Source organism: Penaeus monodon, unplaced genomic scaffold (genome assembly GCF_015228065.2).
Source record: "Penaeus monodon isolate SGIC_2016 unplaced genomic scaffold, NSTDA_Pmon_1 PmonScaffold_668, whole genome shotgun sequence".
NCBI classification, from domain to species: domain Eukaryota; kingdom Metazoa; phylum Arthropoda; class Malacostraca; order Decapoda; family Penaeidae; genus Penaeus; species Penaeus monodon.
The window spans coordinates 48017-58026 of record NW_023661750.1 but is presented as its reverse complement, the minus strand read 5'-3'; the positions used below and the strand labels follow the sequence as shown (position 1 = coordinate 58026).

The following is a 10010-nucleotide window of genomic DNA, read 5'->3' as shown; positions in this document are numbered from 1 at the left end:
TACGTAAATTTTTAATTTTGTAAAGTTCCAGAAGGATTTAAGTTAAGAATATCTCGCAGAAAACCTTTTTTTGGAATGGGATAAGAATATTTCATATGATTTTAATATTTTTTTTTTGAAAAAAGGTTGATGGTTTTGGATGTACATATCATATACACACCTTTTTTGTTAGATGATATTGTGATTTGTTCTTCACTATTGTAAATTTCAATCCTTTTTTATATTAAAATTTTTTGGGGAACTGTTATGTCAACTTGATTTTCTTCATTTCACCGAGTTTTGGTAAACACACCGTGTATGTTTGATTCCAACCCCGAATCAACAGATGAGTTTCCATCAGCAAGTGTCGTTTTTTTTGTAAGATTAAGGATGAAGGAAAGTTGGAGTTACTCCTCGTCAAGCTTGATGCGGGGGCGCCAAAAGAGGCCAGGGTAGTGGGCGTATGGAAGAGCGTGGGCGAAAGGAAGGCCAGGGGCATAGGGAAGGACGGCATGGGAGAGGCAGTGTAGGTGACGGGCTTGACGTTGACCCCCGGGCTGCACGAAATTGACGGCGGCACGGAGATCTCGTGCTCCTTGGTGGTTGAGCTCGATCTTGGTGGTGTCGGCGGGGGTGTTGGCGTCGTTTGGGCTCGAACTGCTTGGTCTCCACAGTGTGCTTGGTGACGGTGGGCACGGCGTGGAGGTACGGGAGGGGATTGACGTCGCGACGACGACGACGTGCTTCTTCTAACAGCTGGCTCCTGTTCGTCCTTTTGGTAAATGTATGGGAATTCGGTGCCTTGAGAGTATCATCGGCGTTGAGGATTGGGGGTAGCAGAGTAGGGGTGGGAAGAGTAGGGGTAGGCAGCGTTGGGGGAAGGCATAAGGGGAAGCCACGAATGGATGTCCGAAGGGGTGGGCGTAAGGGGAGACCAAAGGAAAACGGTCTTGAGATCGGTCTTTTATCTCAGGGTAGTGATCAGCTTCGCTTGAGGTAGCACCAGGCGCCGCGTACGGCAGCACCAGCTGTGCTGAGCAACAGGATACAGCGACCAGAATCACCTAATGGGAAAAAAACACAAAACATTGTGATTACGAAAGTTTAAAACTATTTATACACCGCTCAGTTCTCAGACGATGGCACACGATTTTTTCTTTTACTTCTTTCTGCATAGAAGCAAGCATTTATCCCTTATATATAGAAGGGAACAATATAAGGAATGACCCCATGAACAGTAATTCAAGATAAAGGCCAAATTCTTAGTTTTTAAAATGAAACAATGGAAATGTTTTTTTTTTTTTTTTTTACCGAATTGAAACCTGTTTTCACACTTGTTTTCAAATCTTTTGTGAGTGGAATATTTTTGTTCTTACCAGAGGGCCTTCATCTTTCGAGCGAATGTGTCCTTCTCCTGGACACTGCTATGGGGTTGCTATAAATATACTTGGGGGACGATGACGTCACGAGGCCACGCCCAAGTGCGTCCTCCAGGGGATTTCTTTCGTCTTACGATGTAAATAATAAAATGGATGTACTTTTGTTATCAGTCATGTTTCTAATGAGTTTCATAAGTGGTTGTAAGAAGTCAGGAGCAGCGATTGGTTTGAAAGTTTGATTGTTCTTGTTGACGCGGCAGATAATTTTAAAAAATCAATTTTGATCTGTTTTCCTAAGTAAACATAATATTGAAGATTAGTTAACAGGTAATGAATGAAGTAATTGCCATCCAGTGTTCATAATTTATGGAAAAAAGCTACATATATTAGTAAAAGCAGCCTAAAAGTGAAAATATGTATTTTCGTCGAATAAACTTGTGTTTTTCATACATTCTGCCCAAGCCCCATGAAACAGCAAAAAGGAAAAAATGGATTTGATACTTCCGATAAAACGTCAAGTGAAACACATTTATTTCAAGTTATTGTTATTATTTAATATAATAATTCTAGCTATATTATGTTTGTTATCACACATTTATTACAGACGTCATATTTGTAAGAGATAGGGAGAAAGCAACTGAAGGAACACTTGTGGGGGGGGGGGGGGTAAATCACAGTAAAAGGATTAGTGTGAAAATCTATATCGTTTTTGATATGAAATTTTGCAACAGGACACGTGTCACGAATTTATATGTATATATATTGTTCACGCCGGTCCGCCTCGTCTCTCTCTGCCACCAACACAAGGCAGGCTAGGCAGACGGCGTGTTATATACAGGTCGTGAACACTGAACAGCTCCAAGAGGCACCGAACACCACAGCGTCCAGAACACCTGGAGAGGAAACGCCCAAGGGGCGTAAACACAAAATGACAGTCTTTCCTTTATTTACACAAGTTATTTACCCGTACACTTTTCTATAGCAAGCACAATACAGGGGGGAAACCAGCATGTCACACAGCCAATACAGCTTATAACAGGGCACACAATGTTTATAGGTCACAAGGGCACACACGAGGTTTTCACAGGAGCAGCACCCAACTCGTCTCCTGGCTTGTTCCTCCGCTCCAACAGCCAGCTGCGTCATGTTTGCCCAGGTCCCTTCATGTTAACACATGCCCAGGTCATCCTTTTCATGTTAACACACGTTTCGCACAGAGACAAAGACCCACTGGCGTAGCACTATCCCCCCCTATCAAGCAGACGACCCGTCTGCTCTGACATACCTAAACCTGAAACAAACTACAGAAATTTACATAAAATAGTCCTCAGGAACAAACAAAATCTTTCAAACAAAAGTAACCGGGGTATTGAAAATCATTGTCTCAGAAACACAAAATCTTTCATCCAGCGCGGCTTTCTTCACTCTCGCTGGGTCGCCTCTGGAGAGGTGTGGGCGGCGGTCAGATTGGCAGTGGCACCCAGAGGGATATCTCCTGTCCCAAGTACCTGGCTCATGGTCACTATTGACGTCTGTTGCATCGCCCTCACCGTCCAAATGTCGTCCCACTCATCTCGGTCAGCGTCTGCCACGTCCCTCATCGCTACTACTGGGGGCTACTACTGGCCCCAGGAGTAGCTTCCTGGCCCATGGTAACGCCACAGCCGGTGCGCCAAGTCCTCGAGGAAGTGCAGGCAGGACGCCCCACACCAACCAACTCCTCGCTCCTCGACGACTCTTCTGGATGATCCACTTCCTCACAAGTGCCCCAGCTTTGCCCAGCTGGCCACTTCTGGGCCTTATCGGAGAAGTTAGCTACCAACACTGTAACTAACCCCTTTCCCTGGTCCAACAAGGCTCCGCCCAACCGCTACGCCTATCAGCCAGCTGCAGGTTTTGAATGGGCTCCACGAGGCCCTCTACTCACGCATCACTCTTGACAGTCGACACCTGGATTCTAGACTCTGTCCTGGGGGCAGGTGCAGTCGCTCGAGCCGTAACTACCTCTGCACAGGCCAACCTCTGGAAGCAAGGGCACATCTTCACCGTGCACCCTCACAGCTTCCGTCCAAGATCGACACACGCCTTACTCTGCGTCAGGTAGTCAAGGCCCAGCAAGCAGTGCTCGTCCAGATCGGCCACATATACCGGCAGCCGCTGCACCGTGCTGCCCACGCCAATACGAACCTCCACTGGCCCTTGAGTGCACACAATGGCCCGTGACACCACACAGTCTCTGTGGTGCGTCTGGAAGTCGCATAGTGGCCAACATATCAGCCGCACTAGGGTCTTCTCAGCCCCAGGTCCACTGTCAGGCGGCATGGCTTCCCAATCTATTGAGCCCTCCACCTGCATCGTGCTGGTTCGACGGCAGCTTACCCAAGTCGGGCCCGGGAACCGAGGACGGCTGGGTTTCGGCTTCCTTCTCCAGCCTGTCCGAGTTTTCGCCTGTACCACTTCCTTAGCCTTAGGACATGCACTTGGTTAGTGACCATACCTGCCACAGTCCTTGCAGCACTGCTGGAAGGTATCAGAATCCCTCCGGTTGAAAGGACGTGTTCTCCGCTCCCTCCGACACGACTACGTCTGTGCCCTACTCTCCGCAGCCCCAACACAAGCTTGGAAAGTTCTCGGGCTCACCGTCTTCAATGCTATTTCTCCACTTTAGCCTTCCGGCCCCGGAGGTCACGGCGGGGCTGAGCAGCTGGCCCTAGGCCACTCATTGCCTTCAGGAAGGCCTCGAACTCCAAGGCCCTCGCCAGCGCCACCTGCAGGTCCTCAGGGTGTGCCTGCTTGACGTAGATTTGCAACAAAGAAATCACGGGCCAGGACACGATCATCTCTTCCGCAGCCGCAGGGTATGACCTCCTTACCAGCGCCTCCACATCCTGCGCCAGCTGGGACAGTGTCTCGCCACGCTCACGAGTCCGCTTCTTCAAGTGGGCCCGATATACCTCGGCCTGGTGGTGGTGCCCCAAACGGCGTTTCAAAGCCTCTGCCACACTGGTGTAAGAGGCCTGTTGGGATGCCGGCAGATGCCCCAACACTTCCACCGGGGGCCCCTTAGCGCTGTTACCAGCTGCAGGCCTTCTCTTCCTGGCTCCAGCCCTGGGCAGATGCCAGCATTTCAAATTGGGCAACATATGCCTCCCAGGCCACCTTCCCGTCGTACTCAGCTGGCTTACGCCTCACAGAATGTCTGGAGGCCGAGGGGCTGCAGGGTGAGAACGCGTGCCGTGAACTAACACACCTGGGGGGGAGGAAGGGGGTGAGGAGGCAACGAGGCGGTTTGACCGGGTCCGAGTTTGCCGCCACCTATACCCAAGGGAGCGGTTCCGATGGGTCCCCAGCCTTCTGCAGCGACCACTGGCTGCGACACGACGCTGCGAGGGCCCGGGGTTTCCTGCCACAGACCCCAGGCAGACACCCAGTAAATCTGACACTCTGGCATCTGTTGCCAGAACCTCGTCTGCCTTCTCTGCTTGCAACGTTACTACCTCTCGTGACGACCGTCTTTCCTCCTTCACTTCCTCCCTCAGGCCCTGAACCTCGCCCTTCAGAGTCTGCACCTCCTCCATCAGTTCACTCTTCACGCTGTTGCAGCCTTGTCGGTGTACTGCTGAGTTTCCATCTTCACAGATGCGAGATTGCTCTGTAGCACCTCAACAAGTTGGCATAAACTGTTCCTCTGCCTTCCTTGCCTGCATCTCGACGAGATGGTGCGCCTGCTCGTGTGCCCTCTGTGCCTGCTCTTCTGCCCTTTGTGCCATTTCCTCCCTCATACCGGCCAGCATGGCAGTGATCAGGTCCATCTGGCTCGGCTTCACCTCACTCGTGTCTGCCTCAGTCATAGCCTCCTCCTCCTCATGGCTGCCGCCATCTTGGAGAACAGATAATCGGCGCTCTCACTGATCAAATATCACAAATCCACTCCTGGACACCATTTGTTACGCCGGCCACCTCGTCTCTCTGCCACCAACACAAGGCAGGCTAGGCAGACGGCGTGTTATATACAGGGTCGTGAACACTGAAACAGCTCCAAGAGGCACCGAACACCACAGCGTCCCAGAACACCAGAGAGGAAACGCCAAGTGGCGAGGCAGGGCACGAAGTAAACACAAAATGACAGTCTTTCCTTTATTTACACAAGTTATTTACCCGTTACACTTTTCATATAGGCACAAATACAGGGGGGAAACCAGCATGTCACACAGCACAATACAGCTTATAACAGGCAACAACGATGTTTATCAGGTCACAAGGGCACACACGAGTCTTCACAGGAGCAGCATCCAACTCCGTCTCCTGCTTGTTCCTCGCTCACAGCCAGCTGCGTCATGTTTGCCCAGGTCCCTTCATGTAACACATGCCAGGTCATCCTTTTCATGTTAACACACGTTTCGCACAGAGACAAAGACCCACTGGCGTAGCATATATATTTTTAATCTGTAGATATTGTACTATTTTCCTCTATCAGACTTTTTATTTATTTTATACAGGATGTGAAACGCCTAGATGATTTCCGTAATATGTAATGAGGAACCTGTTACTTAAAGTGAGTTTTAAATATTTCTTTGAAAATGGAAATTTGGTATATTTAATTATTTATTGGTCAGTCACGTTTTAGCAGTTGAGGCTGAGACACAGCACACACACATCCAAACAGGTCTCAAGAATCATTCAGGAAGAATGGCCAGGTAAATCCGGCTAGTGATCTGTCTATATCCATTTCAATATGTATAGGATATCTATCTAATGAATGTATATGTTTATGTGTATATCTATATACGTATAAAAATTTTATGTATACAAATGTATATTTATTTGCAGTATATACACACACTAATGAGTTTTAGAAGCCAATATACTCAGTTTTATGTTTACACCCTAGGGTCGTGCACACAAGGGAGTGGGTCCAACATATAATCTGAGTCAAAAGTCAATAAGTAAATAACGGGTATAAGAAGCCGACACTGCGTACTTAATGCGTGTAGATGGAAGTAACTGCATACGAAGTTGTACTATATGTATGTGAAATATTAATATTATATGTAAAAGAATTATGCAAATGATTGAAAAAAACGCCGTAGACAACAAGACCTGAAGATTAAATCCAAGAGGATACCTAATTAGTTTCTGTTTCAATGAATTCATTTGTAGAATTGTGGATTTTTCTAGAATTGAGAATTATGTAAATTTTTTGTATCCATAGGCGGATAACATAATGAAAATGAAGGGTAAAAACGCCAAACTATTTATAGGAAAGGGATTGGTATTTTATTATTATTATGTTATATTATTATTGTTATTCTATCTATCTATCTATCTATATCTATCTATATATATATATATAATATATATATATATTATAATATATATATTTTATAAGGTTTTCGTGTAGCATTTACCGTGAGATTATTTCAGTTGTAGAGTTCCAGGGATTTTAAGTCAAGAGTATCTGGCAGAAACCTTTTCATGGAATGGGATAGGATATTTGATGTGATTTAATGATTTTATTTCGAAAAGGTACAGGCTGGATGTACATATCATATACAACCTTTTTGTTAGATGTATTGTGATTGTCTCACTTGTAATTTTACCTTTTTTTATTAATTTCGGAACTGTTATGTCCCAGAACACTCTGGAGAGGAAACGAGACTCTAAGGGCGTAGAAACACAAAATGACAGTCCTTTTCCTTTATTTACAGCAAGTTATTTACCCGTACACTTTTCTACAATATGCATCAATACAGGGGGGAAACCAAGCATGTCACACAGGCCCAATACAGCTTATAATCAGGGTCTACACAATGTTTATCAGGTGCTACAAGGGGCAGCACACGAGGTCTTCACTAGGGAGCAGCACCCAAATCGCGTCTTCCCCTGGCGTTGTCCTCCGCTCACGAAAGCCGAGCTCTCCTGTTTGCGCCGGTCTCCTTCTATGTTTAACACATGCCCAGGTACATCCCTTTTCATGTTAACACAGACGTTTCGCACGAGACAAAGACCGCACTGGCGTTAGCACTATGCCGCTCCCCTATCAAGGGCTAGACGCCCGTCTGCTCTGACATACCTAAACTGTAAACAGAACTACAGGAAAATTTACTATAAATATAAGTCCTCAAGGGAACAAACAAAATTCTTTCAAACAAAAGTAACCGTATTGAAAATCTAGTTTCTCAAAACACAGAAATGTCTGTCACGCGCGGGCTTTCCTTCACTCTCGCTGGTTCGCTCTGGAGAGGTGTGGGGGCGGCGTGAGATGGCTAGTGGCACCAGAGGGATTATCTCCTGTCGCCAAGACCTGGCGTGCATGGTTCAATATTGAACGTCTGTTTCATCGCCTCACCGTCTCTGCGAAATGTCTGCGTCCCAACCAAAAAAAAATCATCTCGGTCAGCGTCTGGCCACGTCTCATACGCTACATACTGGGGTCTACTTACTGGCCCCTATGGAGTAGGCTTCCTGGCCCATTTGTAACGCCACAAGCCGTGTGCGCCAAGTCCCCCATGAGGAAGTCAGTGCAAGCGGCCCCTACACAGTCACACACTCCTCGCTCCTCGACACTCTTCTGGATGATCCACCACTTGCTGGTCTCACAAGTGCCCGCTGTATGGCCGCAGGCTGGCAGCGCAGTCTTCTGGCTCTTATGCGGAGAGTTAGCTATCCCCCAACGCCACACTGTAAACTAATGCTACCCTTCCCTGGTACGCAACAAGGCTCCGCCAACCGCTTACGTCGCTATCAGCCAGGCTGCATTGGTTTTATGGGGCTGCCACAGGCCCTCTACTCCACGCTATCACTCTTGACAGTCGACACTCTCTGGATCGTATACTCTGTCTCTGGGGGGCTACAGGTGCAGTGCGCTCAGAGCCGTAACTACCTCTGGCACAGGCCACCTCTGTGAAGGCTAAGGGGCTACATCTTGCACGGTCAGTTATGCACGAGCTCGACTGAGCTTCCTCTTCCGTCCAAGATCGGAGCCACAACGCCTTACATCTGCGTTCAGTGTAGTTCACAGGCGCGTTCAAAAGACACAGGCAGTGCTCGTCACAGATCAGATCGGTCCTACATATACCGTCAGGCCGGCTGCACCGTGCTGCCCACAGGCCAATACGAACTCCACTGGCCCATTGAGCTGGCACGCAATGGGAACCACAGTGACACCACACAGTCTCTGTGTTGGCGTCCTGGAAGTCGCATAGTGGCCAACTATATCAGAGCAGCACTGGGTCTTCTCAGCCCCTATAGGATGTCCACTTTCAGGCGTCATGCTTCCCATTCTATTGAGCCCATCCACCTGCATCGTGCTGGTATCGACGGCAGGCTTACCCAAGTCGTGGCCCAGGGTAAGGCCGTAGGACGCTGGGTTTCCGCTTCTTCATCCGCCTTCCGAGTTTTTCGCCTGTATCCACTTTCCGTAGGGCCTTAGGACATGCATGCTTGGTTAGTGACTCATAACCTGCCAGCAGAGTCTTGGCAGCCAGCAAAGGCACTGCTGGAAGGTATCAGAATCCCTACGGTTGAAAGGACGCGTGTTCTCCGCATCCCTCCGACAACCGACTTACTGTCTGTGCCGCTAGCCTCTCCGCACCCAACCAAGTGCCTTGAAGTTCTTCGGGCTTCACTCTTCAATGGCTAATTTCTCCACTTTAGCCTTCCGGTCCTCCGGAGGTCAGGCGGCGGGGCTGACCCAGCTGGTCCACTAGGCCACTCGTTGCCTTCAGGAAGTGCCTCAGAACTCCAAGGCCTCTCGCCAGGCGTTCCACGCTGCAAGTCCTCAGGGTGTGCCATGGCTTTGACGTAGATTTGGCAACAAAGAATCACGGGGCGCATGGACGACGCTGCATCTCTTCCGCAAGGACCGCAGTGGTATGACCTCACTTCGCAGGCAGCCTCCACATCCTGGGGCGCATCAACTGGGAAGCGTGTCTCGCCACGCTCAGGACGAGTTCCGCTTCTTCTAAGTGGGGCCCGTATTTACCTCGGCCTGGTGGTGGTGCCCTCAAAGCCACCCCAAACTGCGTTTCAAAGTCCTCTGGGCCACACTGGTGTAAGATGTCGCTGTTTTGATTGTCCGGCAGATGCCCTCAACACCGTCCAGCCGCAGGGGCCCCTTCGCTGTTACCAGCTGCAGTGCCTCTCTCCTGGCTCCAGTTCACCTGGCTATGATGGCACCAGCATTTGCAAATTGGTGCTAACCTATGTCCTCCCATTGGGCCGTGACTTCCCGTCGTAACTCCCAGGCTGGACTACGCCTCAGCGAGAATGTACTGGAGGCCGAGGAGGCTGCAGGGTGAGAATGCAGGCGTGCCGTGAACTAACAGGCACCTTGGGGGGGAGGAAAGGGAGGTAGAGGGAGGGCAACTAGGCAGGTTTGACCGGGTCGCGAGTTTGCCGCCACCTATACCCAATGGGGAGCGGTTCCCGATGGGTCGCCCAAGGCTTCTTCTGCAGTGGTGAGCGACCCACTGGCTGGCGACGTCCGACGCTGCGACAGGCCCGGGGTTTCTGCCACATGTCGCCCACAGGCGAAGCTCCAGTAAATCTGAGCACTCTGGCTCTGTTGCCAGAACTGGCTCGTGCTGCCTTCTCTGCTTGCTTAAGCGTTAGGCTACGGCTCGTGACGTCAACGAGTTGACGAGTTCCGTC

The 10010-nt window shown here is 49.3% G+C and overlaps 1 pseudogene; it reads right to left on the bottom strand.

Annotated features, from left to right (window-relative positions):
• Positions 1 to 386: 386 nt before the first annotated feature.
• On the bottom strand, positions 387 to 2959 carry LOC119571529 (annotated as a pseudogene).
• Between the last annotated feature and the right edge of the window lie 7051 nt (positions 2960 to 10010).